At 33.3% G+C, this 23,760-nt stretch overlaps 1 protein-coding gene across 13 annotated transcripts in view; it reads right to left on the bottom strand.

Moving 5' to 3' along the window:
* The window catches only part of Mipol1 (mirror-image polydactyly 1), a 320,736-nt gene that overhangs the window by 64,428 nt on the left and 232,548 nt on the right, over positions 1-23,760 (bottom strand). The window lies entirely within an intron of this gene.

Here is a 23,760-nt window from a genome sequence, read left to right on the forward strand (position 1 = left end):
CTTTTTATTAAATAAAATCATTTCAGTATATGCATACAAAAGAAATGTTGATTGGAGACTTGAAGTACAACAACCTAACTATATAACATAGGTTGATAATGTGAAAGAAAGTAATATAATTTTTAAAGCTGCAAAAAGTGATCTTTAGCACTGACTTAATATCTAGTCTGATACTTTATTTAAAACTGTTCAGACTAAAGTGATTATAAATTTCTTCTTTTTAAGTTACCTGTAAGTAGGCCTTTATGGTGTTCTTACTTTGTAGTAGGTACCATACAGAATAAAATGGGCATGAAACAAGGTCAGTGAACATATCAAAAGAATTCATTTCAGGATTCAAAGTAGTCTGTAACAATAGAGACTGGTCAATTAGTTACTATATATAAAATTGGAATGATGATCAGGAGGACATGTGATTGGATCCTTCATTCTGAAGCTCAAAAAGCTATTCATTATTCAAAATGCACTGGAAATCTTCTAATGTTCACTTAGCCTTTCTTAAACAAGGGCAATTCCTGGAGTTACCTTTTCAAAAAGATAATATAAATAATGTCACTTAGTATCTGCAATAGCATCTCATAGCACTCAGAAAAAAAATCTTAAAAAATAACAAATTACATATTTAACTCACTAAATATGATAACCACCTTCTCGAGAAGGACTGACAATATTTCTTTTTATTGATGAAAAAATTGAAATAAAGAAAGGCAAGTAATTTTATTAATCCCATCCCTCCATCAGATCCAGAATTCGAACCCACAGTCTTCTTCCTCCTGGTTCTTGAACATTGCTCTCTATACTTGGCAACCTACAAAGCCCTGTACCATCTGGCCTTTCTACTGCCTCACCCCTCAGCTAGGCATTCAGATGCTTAAGCACAGCAAGCTTTTTCCTTCTCCAGGCATTGGTTTCATTGCCTTTGTCTTCATGCTTCTGACTGGCAAACTTCTACTTATTCATTAGTCTCAGCATAAGTATTGCTTTCTCAGAAAAATCTTTGTGAGTCTTCAAATTTAAATTTTTTATGTTTCCTCTGATCGTCTCTCTCACAGAACCTACTATTTTGTTCTTTAGGAATTAACAATAACTGTCAATTTTTCAATTTCATGTGGTTTATTTCCCACTGCCAACATATTAATAATTCATTATTAATTTTAAGGTCAATTTTAAACCATTATTAATTTTATGAGAACATATTCTTGAAGAACTTGAATAAATAAAAATGTTTATAATTCTAAGGAAATTTTCCTATGGAAATAAAGGTAAAGTAAGGAGAATATGTTTCCAGCCTATGTAAATCTATAACCACTGAAGCATATTCTTTGCTTTAGAGTTGTTGCTTTTCCCTCATAGTGATCATTCCTGAATTGACATGAGGGACTCACTGTTCTGCTTTCTTCAGGGAATCTATCACATTTAACTTCTTTCCAAAGTTATTTATATTCAGATGTACTTTTTAGCATAGCAGTAGCATTAGAACTTAATAGCACTTAAATAATACAACATACATTAAGTCATTATAAGAATAAATGATAATATAGCCAATAGTGTAGCTCATAAAATACTTACCTAGATGGAGACTATTTCTGTTTGCCATGAAGGTTATGAGGTACTATACATAAAGTTTCAAGTCATACTTTCAGGTTTTTAAAATTATATAATCTTAATGAATTTAATTTTTCTAATTTAGTATAGAAGACTTTAAAATATTTTTACCTAGTAATGTTTCATATTATTATATTTGTAACTCTTATCACATAAGACTGTACATTATATCTCCTATGCATTGACTCTAATGGAAGGTGAAGGTAGAAAATGACCTTCCATGATCACTACTCTATGTGTAACATATAACAGACTTCCTTTTTGTAGTGGTTTCTGTCTTAGTTTTAGTGTTTGTAATATTGTCTCATGTCCATGACCCTATTATTTTCTTGGTCCCTTGATTCTCTGTACTGCTCCAGCTTAAAATTCTGAGAACTGTCAGGTTTATGACCCATTTATACTGCAATTCACTTGTAGAGATTTATGTTCTTCCCAATTTGTCTGGTTACCTGCTTGTAATCTTTCTCTCTCAGTTATAATGTCACATATAGAATCAGTTCATTTTTGCCATTGGTACCTTTCCATTTATACCAAGTTCTGTTCCTACTTTTTTCTTGTTTCCTCACTCATCACAATGATCAGAGTCCTTACATGAGATCACTTTATTTGCCAACCTATAATATGTAGACTGTCTCTTGTTTATGTTCCATTTCTTTTACAGTAATTGCTCAGTCAATTGTGTGCTCTATATAAGCTGTTTATTTCAACTGGATAAATAGTTTTGGGTTAGAATTTAGAGGTGAGGTACCATAATACAGAATTAATCAGGAGCAATTCTGTCCCTTAGAATTACAATGTCTGCAGAAATTTTTGGTTGTCTCAACCAGAGAAATGGTATTATCACTTAGTGGGTAGTGGCCAGATAATCCTGTAATGCAGATGATAAGCAAATAAATAAATAAATAAATAAACTTTTCTATACAATAATAACGAACAAACTGAGAAAGAATATATGAAAACAATTCCATTTACACTAGCCTCAAAAAAATCAAATACCTAGGAGTAAACTTAACAAAGGATGTGAATGACCTCTACAAGGAGAACTACAAACCTCTGAAGAAAGAGACTGAGGAAGACTACAGAAGGTGGAGAGAATCTCCCATGCTCATGGATTGGTAGAATCAACATAGTAAAAATGGCTATACTACCAAAAGCAATCTACATGTTTAATGCAATTCCCATCAAAATCCCAATGAGATTCATCAAAGAGATTAGAAACTCTACCCTAAAAATCATTTGGAAACACAAGAGACCGTGAATAGCCAAGGCAATACTCAGCGAAAAGAACAATGCTGGAGGTATCACAATACCCGACTTGAAACTATATTACAAAGCAATAGCAACAAAAACAGCATGGTACTGGCACAAAAACGACATGAAGACCAGTGGAACAGAACAGTGGACCCAGATATGAATACACACAACTACACCCACCTTATTTTTGACAAAGGCACTAAAAATATATGATGGAGAAAAGACAGCCTCTTCAACAAAAGTTGTTGGGAAAAGTGGTTAACTATCTGCAAAAAACTGAAACTAGATCCATGTTTACCACCCTGTATTAGTATCAACTCAACATGGATCAGGACCTTAATATCAGACCCCAAACTCTAAAGTTGGTACAGGAAAGAGCAGGAAATACTTTGGAAGTAAAAGGTATGGCAAGGACTTCCTCAATAGAACCCCGGCAGCTCAGCAACTAAGAGAAAGTATAGACAAATGGAACTTCATAAAACTAAAAAGCTTCTGCACAACAAAAGAAATGATCTCTAAACTGAAGAGCGCACCCACAGAGTAGGAGAAAATATTTGCCAGCTATACATCAGACAAAGGACTGATAGCCAGAATATATAGGGAACTCAAAAAACTAAACTCTCCCCAAATTAATGACCAATAAAGAAATGGGCAACTGAACTAAACAGAACTTTCTCAAAAGAAGAAATTCAAATGGCCAAAAACACACATGAAAAAATACTCACCACCTCTAGCCATAAAGGAAATGCAAATCAAAACCAAAGATTCCACCTCACCCCTGTTAGAATAGCCATCATCAAAAACACTACCACCATCAAGTGTTGGTGAGGATGTGGGGAAAAAGGAACCCTTGTACACTGCTGGTGGGAATGCAAACTAGTACAACCGCTCTGGAAAAAAATTTGGAGGCTTCTTAAAAATCTAAACATAGATCTGCCATATGATACAGCAATCCCACTCCTGGGGATATACCCAAAGGAATGTGACACAGGTTACACCAGAGGCACTTGCACACCCATGTTTATTGCAGCGCTATTCACAATAGCCAAGTTATGGAAACAGCCAAGATGCCCCACTACTGATGAATGGATTAAGAAAATGTGGTATCTATACACAATGGAATTTTACTCAATCCATGAAGAATGAAATCTTATTATTTGCAAGTAAATGGATAGAACTGGAGAACATCATCCCAAACGAGGTTAGCCAGGCTCAGAAGACAAATAATGGTATGTTCTCCCTCATATGTAGACTTTAGAAAAGGGCAAATACAGCAAGGTGACTGGACTTTGGTCACATGATAAGGCAAGAGCACACAAGGGAGGTATGAAGATAGGTAAGAAACACAAAAAACATGATAGTATTTGATGTCCTCAATGCAAAGGAACTAATGTAGAAACTTTAAAGTGACAGAGGCCAATAGGAGAAGGGGATCAGGAACTAGAGAAAAGGTCAGTTTGAGAAGAATCAACTTAGAATATACCACATTTGTACATGGAAGCAATGCTAGCAATCTCCCTGTATAGCTATCCTTAGCTCAACTAGCAAAAATGCTTTGTCCTTCTTATTATTGTTTATATTCTCTCTTCAACAAAATTAGAGATAAGGGCAGAACAGTTTCTTCCTGGAAGTGAGGGGTTGGGGGAGAGAGGGAATGGGTGGGGGGAAAGGGAGGGGATGGGAGGTAGGGGAGAGAAATGACCAAACATTGTTTGTGCACATGAATAAATGAAAAAAAATAAATATCCAGTATAGTGTCAAGAATGCTGAACCTGGTATAGATGAAAAGATGTTAGACTGGACTTAGAAAACATAAAATTCAAATTGCAGTCTTGTTATTCACTCTATATGATCATGGGAAAATTTCTATTCCCAAATATTAACTTCCTCAACTCTGTAACAACAGTAAAAATCTCATGGACTTCAAATGAGTGAAATAGGTGATCTATGCGTATGACAATATTTAGCACAATACCTGGCCAAGAACAGGCATTCATACTTGTAAAGTTTTTAAAAGAAATGACTTATATCAAATTAACTTTGTACAAAATTTCACACAACACTCAGATATTTTATAAATACTTTGCTGAAAAACAGTTACTTCTTTCTACAGGTCTTTCATGAATTGGGAGAAGTAAACTAGTTTTCTCAACCTTTATTCACTTACTGATAACGTTCTTAAATCAGTCTTTTAAAAACAAGAGGCAGGTTTGGCTTGTTTGCCTGAATTGAAATAAATAAAGCCAAGTAAGTATGAAGGACAAAAAACATGTGCTACCTTTTCCAGAAGACAGTGTCAGCTTTTACTTCCTTGTTTACAGCATCAATTTATTTATTAAGGCCCTCTCAAGAAAATAATATTTGACTTCCATACTTATTTTTGAGGAAATTAACTATGCTCCAATAGGCCTTAATTCGAATGACATACAGGTAGAAGAAAATATGTTCAAAAAGGTTAAGAGTATAGAAGAAGAGATTTAATGAGAAAATCAGACAGTCTAGTGGTTCCAATGATTTGCTTCTTGTTTGTTGGAACTGATTTAATTTGAAGAAACAACCATTAAAATTATTTAAGAAAGAATAATAATTTCTTTGTTAAAAGTAAAACAAATTAAATTAAACCTGTTTTTAATAATTTTAACTAGATATATTGCTCAATATGTTTACTAGTATTTACTGAAAGCTTATGGATATTACACTAAGTAATATTAATATTAGTGTTTAGTAACACTAAGTGGTTACTAAACATTTGTTGAATTCACTGACTAGAAAAGAAACATAATGGTCTATACAACTAATTCCAAGTATTCATTTCAAAATATCTAACTATTAAATGTATAAGAGGTAAGGCCAGTTCCTGATTGTCCAAAAGTGGACTGTATACTTCAGGAATTTGGTGACTTGGGAATCAAAGCAGTAAAGAATTATGCTTACAAAGCCCTGTATATGCTACTTGCATAGATCATAAGGAACAAAGTCTATCATAAATTTTATCATAACTCATAAGTATGGTTTTATGGGTATCTCTATGGCCATAACTGGAAATAAAATGAAAAAAGTGTACTTTCACATTTAATAGAAGGGAGACTCTGCTTCTGAGAAGATAAACAGAAGATGTAATGAAAACTCATGGAAATTTTAGAACTAAAAAAAAAAAACCCTTAAATGAAAAGCCCAGAGGATGGGCATAAAAACAGAATCTAGAGAAAAAAGAGAAAATAATCACCAAATTGGAATATAGAAAAGTAAAAATGATTCAATATGAATAACAGACAATTATACTAAAAGAAGCCATAGCCTTAGGGACTAGAGTTCTATAATAAAATAATTAATATTCATTCATTAGGGTCAGAGAAATTGAATCAATAGTCAAAACATTAAATAAAAAAAAGAAAAAAAAAGGCTCAGATGATCTTCCCTGTTAATCTAGAAAATAGTTACTGAAAAAATACTATCAACTCTCTGCAATGGCTTCTAGGAAACAGAAGCAGATGAAATACCACCTAATGCAATCAGTGAGGCTGCAGCATAATGCACAGACACCCAAACTAGATAAAGACATGACAAGAAAACTTACAGTGCCATATCTTTCATGAACACAGATATAAAACCCTAAGTAAAATATTAGCAAATTAAACTTAATAAAATGTATAAAAATTATACACTGTGACAGAGGACTGACATTACCCAACTTCAAAACTTACTGTAAAACTACAATAATCGAGACAACACTGTACTGCAAAAGAATGGAAAAATAGATCAATTAAAGAGAATAAATAAGAAACAGATCCACATGAATATGATCAACTGATTTTTCACAAAGAAGCGAAGGCAATTTAACGTACAAAGGACAGTTTTCTTGTCAACAAATAGTGTTTTAACAATTGGATGTCAATACCAAACAAAAAAAAAGTGAATGTAGACAATACACTTAGCTGTTCACAAAAATTAGCTCAACATGGGTCATACAGCTAAAGAATAAAATTCAAAATTATACAAGTTCTGGAAGGTAACAGAAAAATCTAGATGCTCTTGGGTTTTGTAATGAGATTTTAGATAAAACACCAAAAACGTGACCCCTAAAAAAGCAGGTATGTTGGACAATTAAAAACTTCTTTGCTGCAAGAGACCTAAAAGACAAAAGGATTGGCATGTAAAATCATCAAAGAACTCTTGAAATTCAGCAACAAGAAAATAAACAACAACAAAAAAAACCCCTAACAATATGAATTTTGGGTGAGGATACAGAACTCTCATTCATTGGGAATGTAAAATTGTACAACCATTGCGGAAGAAAATTTGTCAGCTTCTTACAAAACTAAATAGGTTTACTATATGATGCAGCAATTGTGCTCTTAGGTATTTACCCAACAGAGTTGAAAAACCAATGTTAAAATAAAAACTTGTGTATGAATTATTATGATTATAGCTGCTTTATTTATGATTTTTCCAAACTGGAAGCAACCAAGATGCTTTTCAGTAGGTAAATGCGTAAAAACTATGGTACACATCCATACAAGTTTCTCTTATTTTGTTATTAAAAATGATCTATCAAGCTATGAACATACAGGGCACAATGCCTACTGTTCAGTGAAAAAAGCCAACATACTGATTCCAACTATATGATATGTAGAAAAGGCAAAACCACAGAGACAGTAAAAGATCAGTAGTTAGTGTAGTGAAACAATATACTGCAGTGGCAGAGAAATATTATACATTTTTCAAAATCCATAGAATTGTATGTATAACACTATAAGTGAACCTCAATGTCAACTATGAACTTTTGGTAATGATCATGTATTAACATGGTTTCATTAATTGCAACAAATGTACTATACCAATAATAGGTGTTGATAATGTGAAAAACTGTAGGGAAGGGGGACAGGGTACATGGGTCCCCCAGCCCTGCTCTGCTACATACAGTGAAGACTAGATCACCAAATTCAGCAGGAATCAAACCCAAGATGAGATATAAAGAAAAGTCAAATATGGTCAGTCTGGTATCCACATCCAGACTTGAATTAAGTTATGTCTATAATAATTTTTCAACAGTGATAAATCGAGGCACCTCCAAGGAGACTGAGCAGGTAGGGGAATGATTTGTAAAATTTATGTTTATTTTTAAATTATTGTGCTGGGTGGGAGGATATTGTGGCATTTAGAAAAAAAACTTATGGTTTTTAAAAAATGGTTTTAAATATGGCCAGGAATTGAGAAAAAAATTAAAGGACTGTAAGTGTCTTCAACTATTTGAAGAGGCAGTTTATGATGCTCTGTACTGCTCCAGAGGGTCACATATTCCAGGTAAGAGTGGGACTTAGTGATTAGACTTGCATAATATAATGTAGTATACGATGTTGGTGCCTTACCAAACATGAGATGCTTTCATTAGAGTAGTGTAATTACTAGGTTAAATTACCTCCACATAAGTGAGTTTTCTAAAGCACAGATGTTAATGTGCTGCTCCCTGGGTGAAAACTCTTTAAAGACTCCACATTTTCTAGGATAAAGTCTAAATTCCTTGAATATCATTTATGAAGTTCTGTATGTTTCTCTTTCCATCTCATTTTTCATTGTTCACCTATTTACCCATGAACTTCAATCAATAACTTTTACATCCCTAGAACACTGATCCTATCTCTCTTTATTTAACCCCCCTCTTATTTATCCTTTTAAATTTCATTTTACATTTGATTTTTCTCTAGAAATGTTAAGTTGGTGTCTAGGTAGGTGATCCTTTCATGTGGTTTCACATGGAATACATATGCACCAGGAAAAAGCATTTTTTTCACCATTTGATTGTAATCTACTATCTAGAAAGGTTCAAATAAATATTTGTGGAATGGATAATTACTGGTTCTTTCTACCTGGTCATGTGGTTCCTAATTTTTATGTTTTAATGGCTGATGAGAATCTTTGCAGTTTCTATGTGCCCTATAGAATTTAAGCTTATGGGTATTTAGTAACCAGTGTGGATTACAGGATAACAATGTTGACTGCTTTGTGAACACTAAGAATAATAAAAATTCTACCATTTAAAAAGGAAATGAAATATAGGCAAGTATGCCTAACATATTTCAATGAGTTAGGCTATCCTGGAGTGAGATTTTTAATGGATTCTCATTACTATAGTGTCATTGTAGATTTCAGTAGTTTTCCTGGAGTATTGTAAACAAGTGTTACTGAAGGCCCCCTGGTGGCTGAGTGAACATTTGCTTGTAGTGAAATAATTTTTGAAAGGGGTCAAACATCATTCAATAGATATTTATTGATTTATTGAGCAACTACACACACACATGCACAAACATGTAATGAGTGCAAAATATCTTCTTGGGATATAACAGTAACAGAAGCAGAAAAAAGTCTAATTTTGCAGTTTTTTCTTTGTGCTGGAGATAGAACCTAGGGCCTTGTGTATGCTAAGCCTGTGTCCTATGACTGTGCTACAACCCACAGTCCCTATGTTATAGAATTTTTTTTTGTTTTTGCTGATACTGGAATTGAAACTCAAGGCCTCATGCTTGCTAGGCAGGTGCTCTCTACCAACCCTTTTTTGTGTTGAGTACTTTTGAGATAGGGTCTCTTTTTTTCTTTATTTTTTTTGGCCTGAACTGGCTTACAACACAATCCTCCTGATCTCTGCATCCCGAGTAGCTAAGATTATAGGCGTGAACCACTGGCATATGGCCTGTTGTGTAAATTTGATTCACCATTTTATCTTTAGTACTTGGAATAATGTTTACTGAATATCTGTGAATTAATTAAATAGTATTTCTTAAGGCCTATATTCATTCTGAATAATTTTGTATTTTCTTATGTCTCCATGGCTTTCCTTTCTAGATGTGGTATTATATGGCAGCATGTACAGACAAGGAAAGAAGGTTGTGACATGATTCTGTTTTATTTCTCCAATTTTATAATCATTTCAGTATAATTTAGTAAAATCACTAAATATTAGAAAAGAATTTTAAAGCAGGTCTCTATAGTAGATAAATAGGTATGTTACCACAAATGGTTTTTATTGTAATTCTTTGATCATTTTGCCTATGGTAATCACAAAGAAATATTACTTACTCAGGATGGCCCCTAACCTTAGTAAACAACACAGGTGCTCTATGTACCTTATTTAAAAATCAACTTCTTGTTTCATTTTCCAGTAGTTTCCCTGTGCAACATGTGGAAATTGAGAACTTGACAAGGTGAACCCAAGTTTCTACCACAATGCTTCATCTACATGTTTTAGGGACTATAAAGATAAAGTAAGGTTATTGTTTCTTTTAGAGCTAAATTACTCAGTAAAGCATTCATTGAGGTCTCTTCAAAGGGGAACACTTGGTATATCAGCAGTTTGATAACACTAAAACATGCCATATAACACATTTATAAGCATCAGAATTCTTTAAAAAATGTAGCTAATAAGCAGGATGAATGTCATTTACTTTTACTTGGGTCTCCAGGAAATATTGTTTACTTTGCTTTAAAATTTATGTGAGTCATTTGGTTATATGCCTTTTTTAATTAGCTTGAAGGAAGCAATCACTGTGGAGAAAGCGGAAATCAATTCTGATCCGATATTGATAGCTACTGTGCTGTAAACTATGTGTCCTTTCTAATTAAATGTAAACATGTTCAGTTCTAAAGTCCAGCAGCAATGACAACAGTCACTAGGAAAGATTGCGTAAGTAGCGCTCAACTGATTTTCCTGGCCTTTATTTCTCTCAAAGTTGTGCTTGTGCAATCATTGGTAGGGTGAATGCTGGTTGTAACTGACTTTAGGCCATCTTCAGAGAAAAGATTTGACAAGAATATATAGTGCTCTGTAATACTTAAAGTTACTTATTAACTGTGTTCTTCTGATAGCTAATCAATGGGATTGCACAGAGTCAAATTTGGTGCACTAAACTGCTCCCTTGCCCAAAGCCAAGTCTTGGTAAATATTTAATGGCTGTAAAGGTGTTTTGCTAGTTATCAAACAGATATGTTAAAGGACTCTTAAAAGCAACTTTATCTTTCCTTCCCCTCCATAAATAATTTGCTCAGCAATATAGTATTTAGGTGTAAAAGCATTTGGATTATTTCATTTTATTGAGTATCTTGTTCAGAAAAAGAACAAATGAGAATTAACAAAATAAAGCTCATTGTAATCCATATTCTTTCACTTAAACATAGACAGGAAAAACAATAGCCCAACTTTTCTCCTTGGCAAAATGCCAACTTAAGGTATAAACCAACCCAGTCCCTTTCACTTTACTAAACACTACACTAGACTTGTTCAAAACCTGTTGTACAGCTGTTCTCATAAGGAAATGTTATAAAATCTCTATTGCAACAGAGTTACAACATACTCTGTAAAATCTGAAGACATTTGGATTTTTGATTTTTATTCAACATAGCAAAGGTTAAGTTTTACATATTTATCTTTTTAAGTATCCACTGAGATTTTGGTCCCTTGTTTACTTACTCCTGGTTAGGGAGAAAAATTAGAAGTTTCATTTTTTAAATAAGTAGAAATCTCTACAGACTTAAATCTTATTAGAATACTTAGTAATTATTCAGGTACTTTCTAGAAATGAGGATAATTTCTTTAAACTTGTGTTTATTTTATGCTTACAGATTTTAAGGAAGTTACCATATTTCTTTTTCATTCTTGCCCAAGTTTACATGTATTTCAGTGTAAAAATTTAATACGCTTATTAAATAGACTGACTGGAGATGAATTTTGATAGCACAAGTAGAAAAAGTCACAAATTAGTTTCCTAAGTGTTAAATAAGAGCTGGTGACTCATAATTTTGCTATACTGAACTAATGACCCTTCAAGATGCATCCTATATCAAAAGGATCAAAATTGAAAATAAAGTGGTAGAATAAAGAGTTAATTTTTCAGAATGAAAAAACTTTACAAATGTGCCAGATTTGAGTGCTAACACTGAATCTAGCAATACTTGGCTGATCTGTTTATTTTACTTTATGGTGGTCTGAAAGAAATGCTTATATTTTTGCCTGATGTAATTTGGTCTATGGCAGAGAAATAACTTCTTACTATCAATGACATACAAAGTTAATTTTAAAGATGTTACTGATGGTCTAAATGCTATATATTTTTCCTAACATTCTGCCAAAGGATCAGTTCATAATATTATATGCTTTGAAAGAGTAAGGCACTAGGCTCCAACTTTAAAAAGAGTTTCAATTTGTACCATGCTGATCTTAACATATGAAAGTTTAGAAAGATGGCATAGGATATAAATAATTTAAAACTGGTATTTCTGGCTTGCGTCTCTTAAAGACATGCGTATTCTGATTTTGATCTCCGAAATACAAAGGTATTTTCCTACTTCTCAAATTTTGTACAGGGACACGGGTCAAACCAGAACTAAAGGCAGGTCAGTAGGTACAGGTTTATGTCTTCAATCTAAAATGGCCACAAAAACATCACAATAATAAGTTGAAAATACGATGCTAGTTAATTCAGGTTGTACAAACAAGCAGTTACTTATATAAATGGAGTCTACTGCTGCTGAAATAGACGAGTACCTTAACAGGAAATTTTAAAGTTTTTTTCTGTCCATGATTCACAAGTGCACATATGTGCAAAGATAAACTCTAGCAACTATACTGCATTTCTCTATATCTAAGTATTTTCTGAAACCACGAAAAAATAACCCATTACCTGATTGTTGGGAGACCAAAGTGTGATATCCCACACTTGGGCCTGGTTGAGGACATGGTGGTTTTCATTCACTCAACAAATATTTACAGAGCATCTACTTTGTTCTAGACACTGTTCTAGGAGCTAGAGATAAAACAATGAATAACACAGATCAACATGGTCACCCCCTCACTGGACTTCCAGAACAGTTTATTTAGCTTTAGGAAAGACCTGTTGGTAGACACACCCCTTTCTGGACACCTCATGTACAGCCTTTGTCCAAAAGGCTCCTACATCTCATCAGGGTTTTTTTTCTCTCTTTAATGGATTTTTATTTTCTTTTATTATCAAATTATTGTTATACTGGGGTACACTGTGACAATTACAAAAGTTATTTCTAATCTGTTTGTATTCTATACTCTGTATCAAGGCTCCAAGATGTCAATTCTTTGATTTTTAAAACTAGTGATTTATTTCAAATTTCATGAGTTTTCTTCTTTTTATATTATCTGTATCTCTGAAATTAATGTCTTGTCAACAAAGTACATATTGCTATCATATGTCTTTCTTAGTATGTAAAGATATACCCAAATTTTATGCAAAAATTAGCTACAATTTTCAAGTACTGAATTATAAAAATTCCTTGAAGATTATCTGTAAAATAGGTTTTCATATGAGTGCTTATTTTCTGAAAGATTCTATATTTTTAGGAGAAAAAATATATGCACATATGAATAAATGAATTAAAAAAAGAAAAAAAATTATGTATAAAAATTTGAATGAACTGAAACTTTTGGTATTAAGGAAAGGTTATGAAGTCATAACATTACAATATGATTTAATTTAGTATTAGATTATAATTCAGATCAATATCTCTCCCTATCTTTTGACAATTACTGCTTATAAGAGGTTTATGCTTGGGAGTGACAAATACAACTTCTAAACAGAAGACTCTTGGTATCCATGAGTACATGATTATAAGGAGACCTCTTTTGAGGAGAAATCGTGAGTGCTCAGGATGCACAGAGTTCAGGATTCTAAAACTACTCAACTTTACCTAGACCAAATAAACAGTAGGCCTGAGCATCCATAAGTTGAAACTGCATGGAGTAGGCTACATTACTGTCATAAAAATGACTTGTTATTAGCCCAGTGCTGGTGGCTCATGTTTGTAATCCCAGCTACCCAGGAGGCAGAAATTAGGAGAATCATGTTTTGAAGCTAACCTGGGTGATTACCCTATTTTGAAAAACCTGTCAAAAAAATGGGCTGGCAGAGTGGCTCAAGCAGTAAGAGTGCCTGCCTAGCAATTGCAAGGCCCTGGGTTCAAACTCTAGTACTGCCAAAAAAAAAAAAAAAAAGATTGTTGTAAATCCTTATTTCGTGGTCTTTATCTCAAGTACTATAGATGCCCAGCTTCTGCTAAAAACATAGCACCGTTCAACAAATCTAAAATTTTCACTTTGTCATTTAAATCATGCATATTAACTTTTACCATGTGTTTTGGCCAACCATTTACTTTTTGGGTGGCAGATTTTCACAAAATTAAAGGTAGGGAAAAACTCAGCAGATCAGACAATTTTAGCATAATAATGGGACTTATCAATAAAAAGACATATTTGGTGTTTCTCTGCATCAAATGAGCTGCAGAATGGACACAGGAATTAAGATTCTAAAAAAATTACTGATTTTTCTGACCACATTTTTTCAAAACTGCCTGTAAAGAATCCATGAATAAAGTGGGCTTATAGTATATCTCTTTGAAGTAATAATCATAAAAACAAACAAACAAACCTAAAAGACATTTAAACTTAATTTAAATTTTACAGGGAAATTTCTATTGCCTTTATAATTTTTATCTACTTTTAGATTTAAATAGCAAACTAGAGGAAGATGGCATGTGGCTGAACTTACTGTAACAAAGAATGATAGGGCCATTTTAATAAGCAAAATTTTATTTCCTATATCTGAAAAATTAGGAGCTGTAATATGCTTGTTTTTCTTTACTAAGTTCTTATTATGGTTATGTTTTGAATTGCCCCACAATACAGCTATGAAGACAGTCCTAGACTATAATTTGCTCTTCACCCGGGAAATACACTATGGACAGGTATCATTTTAGCAACATTTATTTACGTTGTAGAATATGTGTATGATCTTGCTTAGAACTCAAGAAAATATCTCTTCTTTGAAAGATAGATTTAATATGGAAATAATATTCAATAAGGGAATTTAGATGGGGAAAAAACTGAAAACTGGTATAAATCTTATTTAATTCTTTTTTCCTGAAATGGGTGTGAGGTGTTCGTAAACAAAAAAAGTACTGATATTATCAGTAAGAAGAAACTTTCTTTTATATAACATTAATGAGGCAAGGAATCTACAAAAACGTTATCAGGAAGTTCTAGTTTTTGAAGCTGATTAAAACACAATGAACAATAGAATATTTTAATGAGAAAAATGACATAAATAAAATAAATTTAATTTGGTAAACATGTATTTATCAATTTGAGCTATTAAGGAGATTACTGACATCACAATGAAATAAATTTTCAATAAAAACACAGTTTTGATGAAGTAACACTGAAGTTCTAGAAGTACATGAACTTAAAAAATACCAATGTGTGTAATATACTAAACACATTAGTACTTATAAACAAGAGTATCCCTGCCTTGAGAAATTCAGCATGTAGTTGAGAAGACAGATAATCAGAATATAATTTGGAAGGAAACAAGCACATCTTACTTGACTGGTGACAGGAAAGAGAGAAAGAAAGCAGTTTTAGATGGAAGTTGTTGCTTTTGGCTAAATTTCTGAAATTCTGAGTGGGGATTCCTAGGAATATCAACTGGAAATGCCTAGAAGATAATTTGGATCAGTAAACCGAAAGCAGAGAGGAGAGGAGAGGAGAGGGAGAAGAGATGAGTTGGCAGGCATATCTGTATTTAGGAGTGATCAGCATAAAGGTGAGTGTTAAAACCAAAGGAGCTAATGGGGGGCAGTACAAGGAGAAGACTTATAGAATAATTATTATTAACTATGAAAAAATTGCTAAAAGAAAGCTACACTAGATACTGTCTTTTTTCTGGTTTTAAATGAAATAAGCCATCAGAAATATTTATCAACTACCTCCCATGTTCTCATTACTAAAAGAAGACTTATTCCCTGGTTAACACTTTGACAATACAGTCACATACTGCATAGCAATGCTTTATCAGTGAGATCACACAGATATGATGATGACTCCATGAGCTTATAAAGGAACTGAAAAACTCCTACTGCCAAGTGACCTTGTAGCCATCATAAAGTCACAGTACAATGCATTACTCACATGTTTCTCATGATCTGATGCAAGCATACATAAATGTATGGTACATATGTATGGTACATTACTAGACAAATGGCTATGTACTGGTTTATGTATTACTAGTCTATACTTTTTGTCATGATTTTTTATTTGTAATAAAAATGTTTCACTGTAAACCAGCATGTCATATTTCACTGGCAGCAGTCTTGTACATTTCATGTTCACTGCATCTCATGATTGCATCAATTGGCCACATCCAGTGACTGACCCATACTATCTAGGTTTGTGTAATTATACTCTACAATGGTCTCAAAATAATGAAATTGTTTAACAATGCCTTTCTCAGAAATTTACCCTGTCATCAAGAGATGTATGCCTGTACTTTTTCGTGTGGATTCATACCAAATGGTGCTTCTTCATACATAAGATGCTTCATAGGATGACAGATCCCACAATGCAACATGCACTTTATATAGTTCATTCTGTTTTCATCATAGGACACGTCTGTTAACTATCAGAATGAGCTGTGATTATGAAGAATATGAAGTTTGTAATTAAAACCTGGACTCTTCCATTTAATATTTCTGTGACTTTGGGCAAATTACCTATCTGAATTTTACCACTTGCAAGCAGTACTGCTTACTTCACACATTGTTATGAGTGTTATGAGGATCAACTTAGATTATAAATATAGAGACACTCTGTCAAAAGTAAAGCTTTATATGACTGTCATTTAATAGTACCATTATGTCTTCTGTGGTGGACTAACTAGATAGCATAGGAAGTGAGGATTGGAATATCCCCATCAAGACTGCAATGAAGACAGACCCCAAAGAAGGCCTAACCTGGCCACGCTAGCCTGTAATGCAGTTAGAGTAAGGGATATTGAGTCGTGAACATAGCTAAGGTCAGAGGGCATGTGAAGTCATGAGCAGAGACAATAGACAGATCACCAGGATCTGCTTTCATGAATAAGATCTTGATCCAGGGGCACCTGTATGACATATTGTGAAAATGCCTTATATTGCTTATTTTAGGTCATGACTAACTAGACCCATTTTGCAGATTCTGATAAATGGCTATTTGCAAACCTCTTCTGAGGCTGAGTTAGAGCTTGATAGTATCACTCTAAAAAGGACAGATTCCTTAAGTCACATTCTCATTTAAACAAACAAACAAACTAGGATTACAGTCTAAATGACAGACATCAAATCTTGAATTTTGAGGAAGGGAAAAGAAAATGAAGATACTATTGAATAGTGTGAACTAATGAGTAGTTGACTAAATAGCCTAGACAGTTTCAATAATTAAAAGATAATCTTGCACATGCTAAGAACACTTGATTGGGCTAGAATACCTTGGTTCTAATTACAGCTGTTTCATGTTACTTTGTCTAATCCCGTTTTACTTCTCTAGGTCTTTTTGTAAATGTGTAGGTAATAAAAAATGAAATCTATAATTTTGTGAGTGCCTTCCTTGGGCACTTATATACATTATATCTAATCTGTATAAAGGTTCACTTAAAATGGAAAAAAAAGGAGCTAAAGAGAGGATATAATTTATTCAGTCAAGCAAGTAAATGGTTGGGCCAGGGTACCTACCATCAAACACCTTCTTCCAAAGATGATGTCATTTCGTTTTTCAAAACATGATTTTTTTCAAGACTTTTTAGCCTTAAAATTTTTATAAGACCAATGTTTTATCAAGTAAAACAAGCCCAAGTACAAATTCTAAATTCTAGTATATACTATATAAAAGATTAGTTATGGGATCTTGAGAAAACCACTAAGCCTTTCCTTTTTTCATTTATTAACCATTTAAATGAAGATAATTCATGCTTAATAACTACCCAACAAGAAATATAAAATAAAAAATGATTATCCCTTTGATAAAGATGAGATAAAAGACATAAACAATAATATAATCGCCTATCACATGTCTAAGAAAGTTTTTGAAACCTAAAAGTTAAAAAAACATAGTTTTAATGCTATATGAATGAGTTAATAGTAAAGATCATTAGATGAGAATTGAAGGAAATTTCTTCCATTGGTAAATAAAATGTATATGCTAATATTTATTTTCCAATCCATTACTGCTACTTCTTAATACCACTGCCTGATTTCTGAAAGGCAATTCCTTAGAAGGCCATTTAACCAAGAATACCTCAGGACTAAGCTTAAGGAAGAGAGAATGAACATCCTGCTACTTGACACGAATCACATTAACTCAGAGAACCTAACAGATGGCTCTGGCATTACTCCTAAATGGAAGACAGTGAAATTAAAGAGCTTTAAAGTTAATGGGAGTTGCACAACTGAAACACTCTATGTCAACTTGATAATATGCCCCTAAGTTATTGTTCATGGATAGTGTCATTCCTCTGTTTAATCAAGAGATAAAGCATGTGCAGTAATTCTCTATTTTCACAATATTCTTTCTGACAATGAAGATAACAGCTATGAGAACAGTTTTTAGCTGGCTAAACCTGATGTACTGGTTTTGTTAATAAAAAGTTCATGACAATTAATGGAATGGATCTATTAAAGACAGTCTCCCAAAGTAGTACAGCTGCCACACCTACAAATGAACCCCTCATGACCTGTATTATTCATAAAGAACTGTAGTAACTTGTACTAAAACTTGTTATATACAAAATGTTCATACTAAATCAAAGTATTACTCAGAAGCTGGCAAGACAGTTCAGGTGAAGAATGCTTGATATGACTGCCTTTAATCAAGTTTTTCATTTGCTGTTTATGCTTATAATGATTTCTGTAATTCATGCTTTTCTATAATATTAGTAATTGAATATCTACATTTAAAATAGTTTAGGATAATTATAACTCTTGACTGAGTTACAGATTTCATAGGTTATCATTCTAACTGCATTGAAAAGAGAGACTGCTTAATAGTCATATCTCCTTCTTTTCATCTCAAGTCCTTATTGGTCAAGTGGCAGGCAAAGAAAATAGAAAAAAACCTGAAGCTTGGGAGGGGGTGCGGGCAGGGGGGAGAAATGACCCAAGCCTTGTATGCACATATGAATGATAAAACAATAAAAAAAAACCCTGAAGCTTCATAATGACTTGTTTGAACAACATAAATTGTTTTGACAATTATAAATTAGCAGAACATTTATTTCATATAGTTTCCCCCTTAAAATATTTTGTTTTATCCTTTGTTGGATGTCAACAATTCTTTTAAAATTTTCTTTCATTAAATACTTGTATGATTATAGTTAGTATGATCAACTCACTCTCATGTATAAGAATCAAGACCACACAGCAAAGCTCATTCTCTAAGAATGACAGACTTATAAAACGGTAGGTGAGTGTGTTGCCCATGAAGATATGGATAATTTTTGATGTATAATCTTTTCTAAAAGAAAAGATTGGAAGCTATCTTTCTATATTGGAAGCTAGCTTTCATTTAGAAATAAAGTTATTTAAAAAAATCTCAGAAATACCTACATAGAAGAAACAATGGCTTCAAAGTATTTATAAAACTATCTCAATAGCTGCTCTCCTAGCTACAAATGTTAGTTGAGCACCCACCCCACTGTGCAAGACCGTGGTAGAGACGACATAGAAGGTGAACAAGTAAAACAAACTGTTTACGAGTGCTGTGTCAAAAGAGTGCAGAGTACATGGCAATGTGTATGAAGTAGCTATTGATACCCTGGGGAAGAGATGTCAAGAAGAACTCCCATAGAACTTCATCTTGATGAATAAATGTGCCATAAACTTCAAATTTTTTACCAATAACTTGAGAAAACATATTGTATTCCTATTAAAAATATTATTATTATCGTTAGGCCGGTTACAGTGGTGTATGCCTATAATCTTAGATATATGGGAAGTAGACATCAGAAGGAACACAGTTCAAGGCCAGCCAGGGCAAAAGTTAGTGAGAACTCATCTCAACTAATAAAGCTCAGCACGGCGGTGTGTGCCTGTCATCCCAGCTATGCGGTAGGAATAAACAGGAGGATTGTGGTCTAGGCTGGCCCCTACAAAACCCCCTTGAGATCTTTATTTGAAAAAATAGAGCAAAAAGGGGTGGGGGCATGACTTATGTGGTGGCACCATTCTAGCAAGCTCAAGGTCCTGAGTTCAAACACTAGTAACCTCCCCCAAACCCTCCCCAAACGATACTATTACTTAATGAACTTTATACAGTTAAAAAGTCATTTTATTAAATTGTTAAGTGGATAAGGAAATTTTTTATATATCAGGGTACAAATCTTCTTAATAAGCTCACATACTGTAGAACGTTCACATTCAAATCAAATGTATGTGAAATGTACTTAAATGCCTAAGGAGTGGAAAAATATATGTATATACTTTGTTTTTAAAAGCAGTGGGTGATGGATAATATTTACTTTCCTTTTTGCCTTTTTATTGTTTTCGAATTTAAAAAGCTACAGAGTGCGGCCAGGCACAGTGGAAGCACATCTCTAATTCCACCTACTCCACAGGCAGAAGTAGAAAGAATGAGGTTCAAAGTGCTTGGGCAAATGTGTAAGGCCCTTTCTGAAAAACAAACAACAGCCAAAGGGGCTGGAGATGAGGCACAAGTGGCAGAGCACTTGCACGAGACCCTGAGACCAAACCCCAGTACTGCCAAAACAAGAAAACTGTGCACTAATAAATGTTAAGTTTTATGTTATACATATATTTTACTACAATTTAAAAAATGAAGGTGTAAGTTTTTACCAACTTGCGAAATAGGAAAGTCTCTCTAGAGCAGCTTCTTTTAACCAATATCTGTGATAAACATTTTGTATCTACAGACAATATGCCAGGAAATGACATGTTACTTGTAAACAACAATAAGGAAGTAGGTATGTTTTATAGTTATTCAAATAATGTTTTAAATACACTGGCAAAAAGGACTTGAAATAAAGTTGAGGAAATTTCTAAGACCATATATCAGAATTTAAGGATTTAGAAAATATAAAGAGAAATATTAACCAGTTCAGGAGGAACAATCTCTGGCAATTAGGAAATCAGGAAAAGGCACGAAGGTTAGAAAAGTATCAAATAATTTTAAGGAGCATCAGAGATGAAAGATGAGAATCTTAACCGAAAGCATCTATAAGTATAGACCACAACAAATGGAAGAAGATCGATTCCTAGATATCTTATGAGATTTTATAACACCCAGGTGAAAAAAAATTAATATCTCCCATAATAAAAGTCTGTAAATGAAGACTGGTTTGACCCCTTGTAGAATCAGTTAACTGGAAGCAGGAAAAGAGAAGAGTAATACTTTTAAAAATTTGAAAGGATGTAATATTCAAATTTGGATTTCAAGTTCAGGAAAGTTCTTTATTTAGAAGTTACTTGAAGAAGAAAGCAAGCAAGAAAGAAGACATGGAATCCCAGAAGCAGTGAAATCAACCCAGAAGAGAAATCCTAACTGTCAGTAGCCTAGACAGCAAGTGGCAGGTCTAGACTGTAGCAGGAGGACAGCATGGGAAAAGCTGAAATAATAAAACACTGATCCAAGAAAAAGAAAGGTAATTAGAAATTTCAGGCAGGAGGAAAAAATCTTATAGGAAAGTCATGGCTGAAGTAAGAAACAAATTCAAAATATGGTATGACTTTCAGTACTTGATGGCATATTAAAGAATCCTTTTGACTTGATCCAAAGAACATTTTTGTTTGGCACAGGACTGAAAAATTCAACTCAAAGGAAGACAACTACAATTCCAGAATACCACATTGCTGGCATAGTCAATAATGCTTTTTTTTTCATTTTAAAATCTATCATCAACCTGAATATAAAGCAATGAATAATTTAATACTAATTCCACTGAAGGACAAGGTGGAGAAAAGATGAAAATATAAAATTCAAATTATTTACTTTTATTCAATTTGTGATGATACTTTTGAGGACACTTGGAGACAACAAGAATTATTCACAAATCTTTATGTTTACTATTTCATTGTTTTCTGTAAGTCTACAATTTGTCAATGTTTATACTGATGAGTGATAACAATTTAAAATATGAGTGTGTGTGTATGCATGCCTTATTTAGTCAATTATGTGTAGATATCACTGCCAAAATATTTTTTCCATTTTTAATTACTAAAATCTATTGCAGAACCTATTAATAGGGGATTAAAAGTAAATTGAATAAGCTATTGATTGTTAGAATGTCTTTGACCTGGCAAAAATTGCAGCAACCTGTCTGTTCAAGTACCATGCATGGAATGTGAAAAATACTCCACAAGTGACAGAAGAAAGAATGTGATCTTGCTGCCATTCCCTTTTTTGTTGGTATAAACCAGAAATTATTTTAAGGTGGCTCTTGAGAGTGTCTACACAGTAAAGAATGAGCTAGAAAATTTGAAGAGTTATGTAAGAATAAGTACCTGAACACTTAAGCTTGAAGACATAAAGAAAAATGTCTACACGGACTCTGAATACAGTATATATTCAATTATAAGGAATTTGAGGGATGCAAAAACTGAGTGATCTCCATAAATGAGAGAATAAGGAGAATACTGGTTTTGAAGTTTAAGATTCTGTTGTGCTTTTAGTATAATTAACAGCATAAAGCATTTAGTTCACTAAGATCCCTTTACGAACTTTTTCTCATTTTGTGCACTCTCTTGCTGAACCCATCACTTTGATTTTAAAAGGCAACAGCATAGCAAATAATGGCAGTAACTTCCTTGTAAAGATTTTAAGACTATTTAAAATGTTAAGGAATAAAGTGAACTGTTGAGACGTGGAAAGGTCTATATTTTTGCTAGTTGTTAATAATTATTTATTGGCAAATCAAGCAATCTTTCATTAATGAGAAAAGTCAATAAATACAGTTTAGCAAGTAAAAAGAATTTGCCATATATTACAACCTATTTACAATAACGTCAATTAAAATGCATGTGATCTTCTGCCAGTGGCACCATAGGCATTTTATAAACGACCACAAAACCAGTTTTAAACTAAGCAGCATATAGAGGACAACCTGGCTCACATTTCTTGTTTCAGGTTATGTGCTGCCTTATGCAATGATACTTCTCTAGTTCTGTATCACCCCACACCTGCTGTGGCTGCTTTGGCTGTCTTGGAGAAATCTGTCCCTCCTAAAAGAAAGATTATCAGTTACTGATGAGTTATAAAGTACTATTTGTACTTAAGTGGAATTTTTTCTCTGGTGCAATAATTGAAATACTATTATGAAACAGTTTTGGATGATCAGACCTTTCTATTTGTCTTTAAGAGCATATGCAGTTTACAGCTCTGTAATGAAAGAGGTATTTGAAGGTACAGAACTTTGTTAAGGATTGTTTTATAAAACCAGCCATCAAGATTCCTAACTTTGGCTTCAGTCTTGCCTCTTCTGTGTCAATGGTCAAGTCATCTGACCTCTTTAGTTTATCTACGAACATTAATCACTGCCCATCTACCCATATGTTGAAAAGGTAGGTACCAATTTATTTAAGTTCTTTGAGCAAAATAAAGTCACATTATATCTATATTATTAAAAAACAGAGAGCTCACTGGAATTAAAGTATTAGAATGAACGAATAAGTCATGTTGACTCTAGCTGCCAGTGGGAGTAAAATGCAAATGAGCAGCATCAACAAATAGTATTGAATTATCCACAGGCACATATCATTGTTCTGTCTCTTTCTCTATTTAAGTTTAACATGTTATTATTCTTGTAGCTTGTAATACATATAAATGCAGTGACAAAAAGAAATATCTGGGAAACTGTTAAGCATTTCAGTGCCAGGAGAGAGCATTTGGAAGCTGTGATTGGAAAAGCTACCCAGACTGACACAGTAAAATTGAGGGAACTAGAATCTGTGTAGCTTATACCTTTTCAAAGCTAAAATATTGTACAGTCTCCTCAAAGTGTGATAGGCTTCCTTTACTAAGATTACAGTAAGAAACAAAGGCAGCTAGATTGCAGCCACATTTTCATA

The sequence above is a fragment of the Castor canadensis genome, chromosome 3 (genome assembly GCF_047511655.1).
Source record: "Castor canadensis chromosome 3, mCasCan1.hap1v2, whole genome shotgun sequence".
Classification (NCBI taxonomy): Eukaryota; Metazoa; Chordata; class Mammalia; order Rodentia; family Castoridae; genus Castor; species Castor canadensis.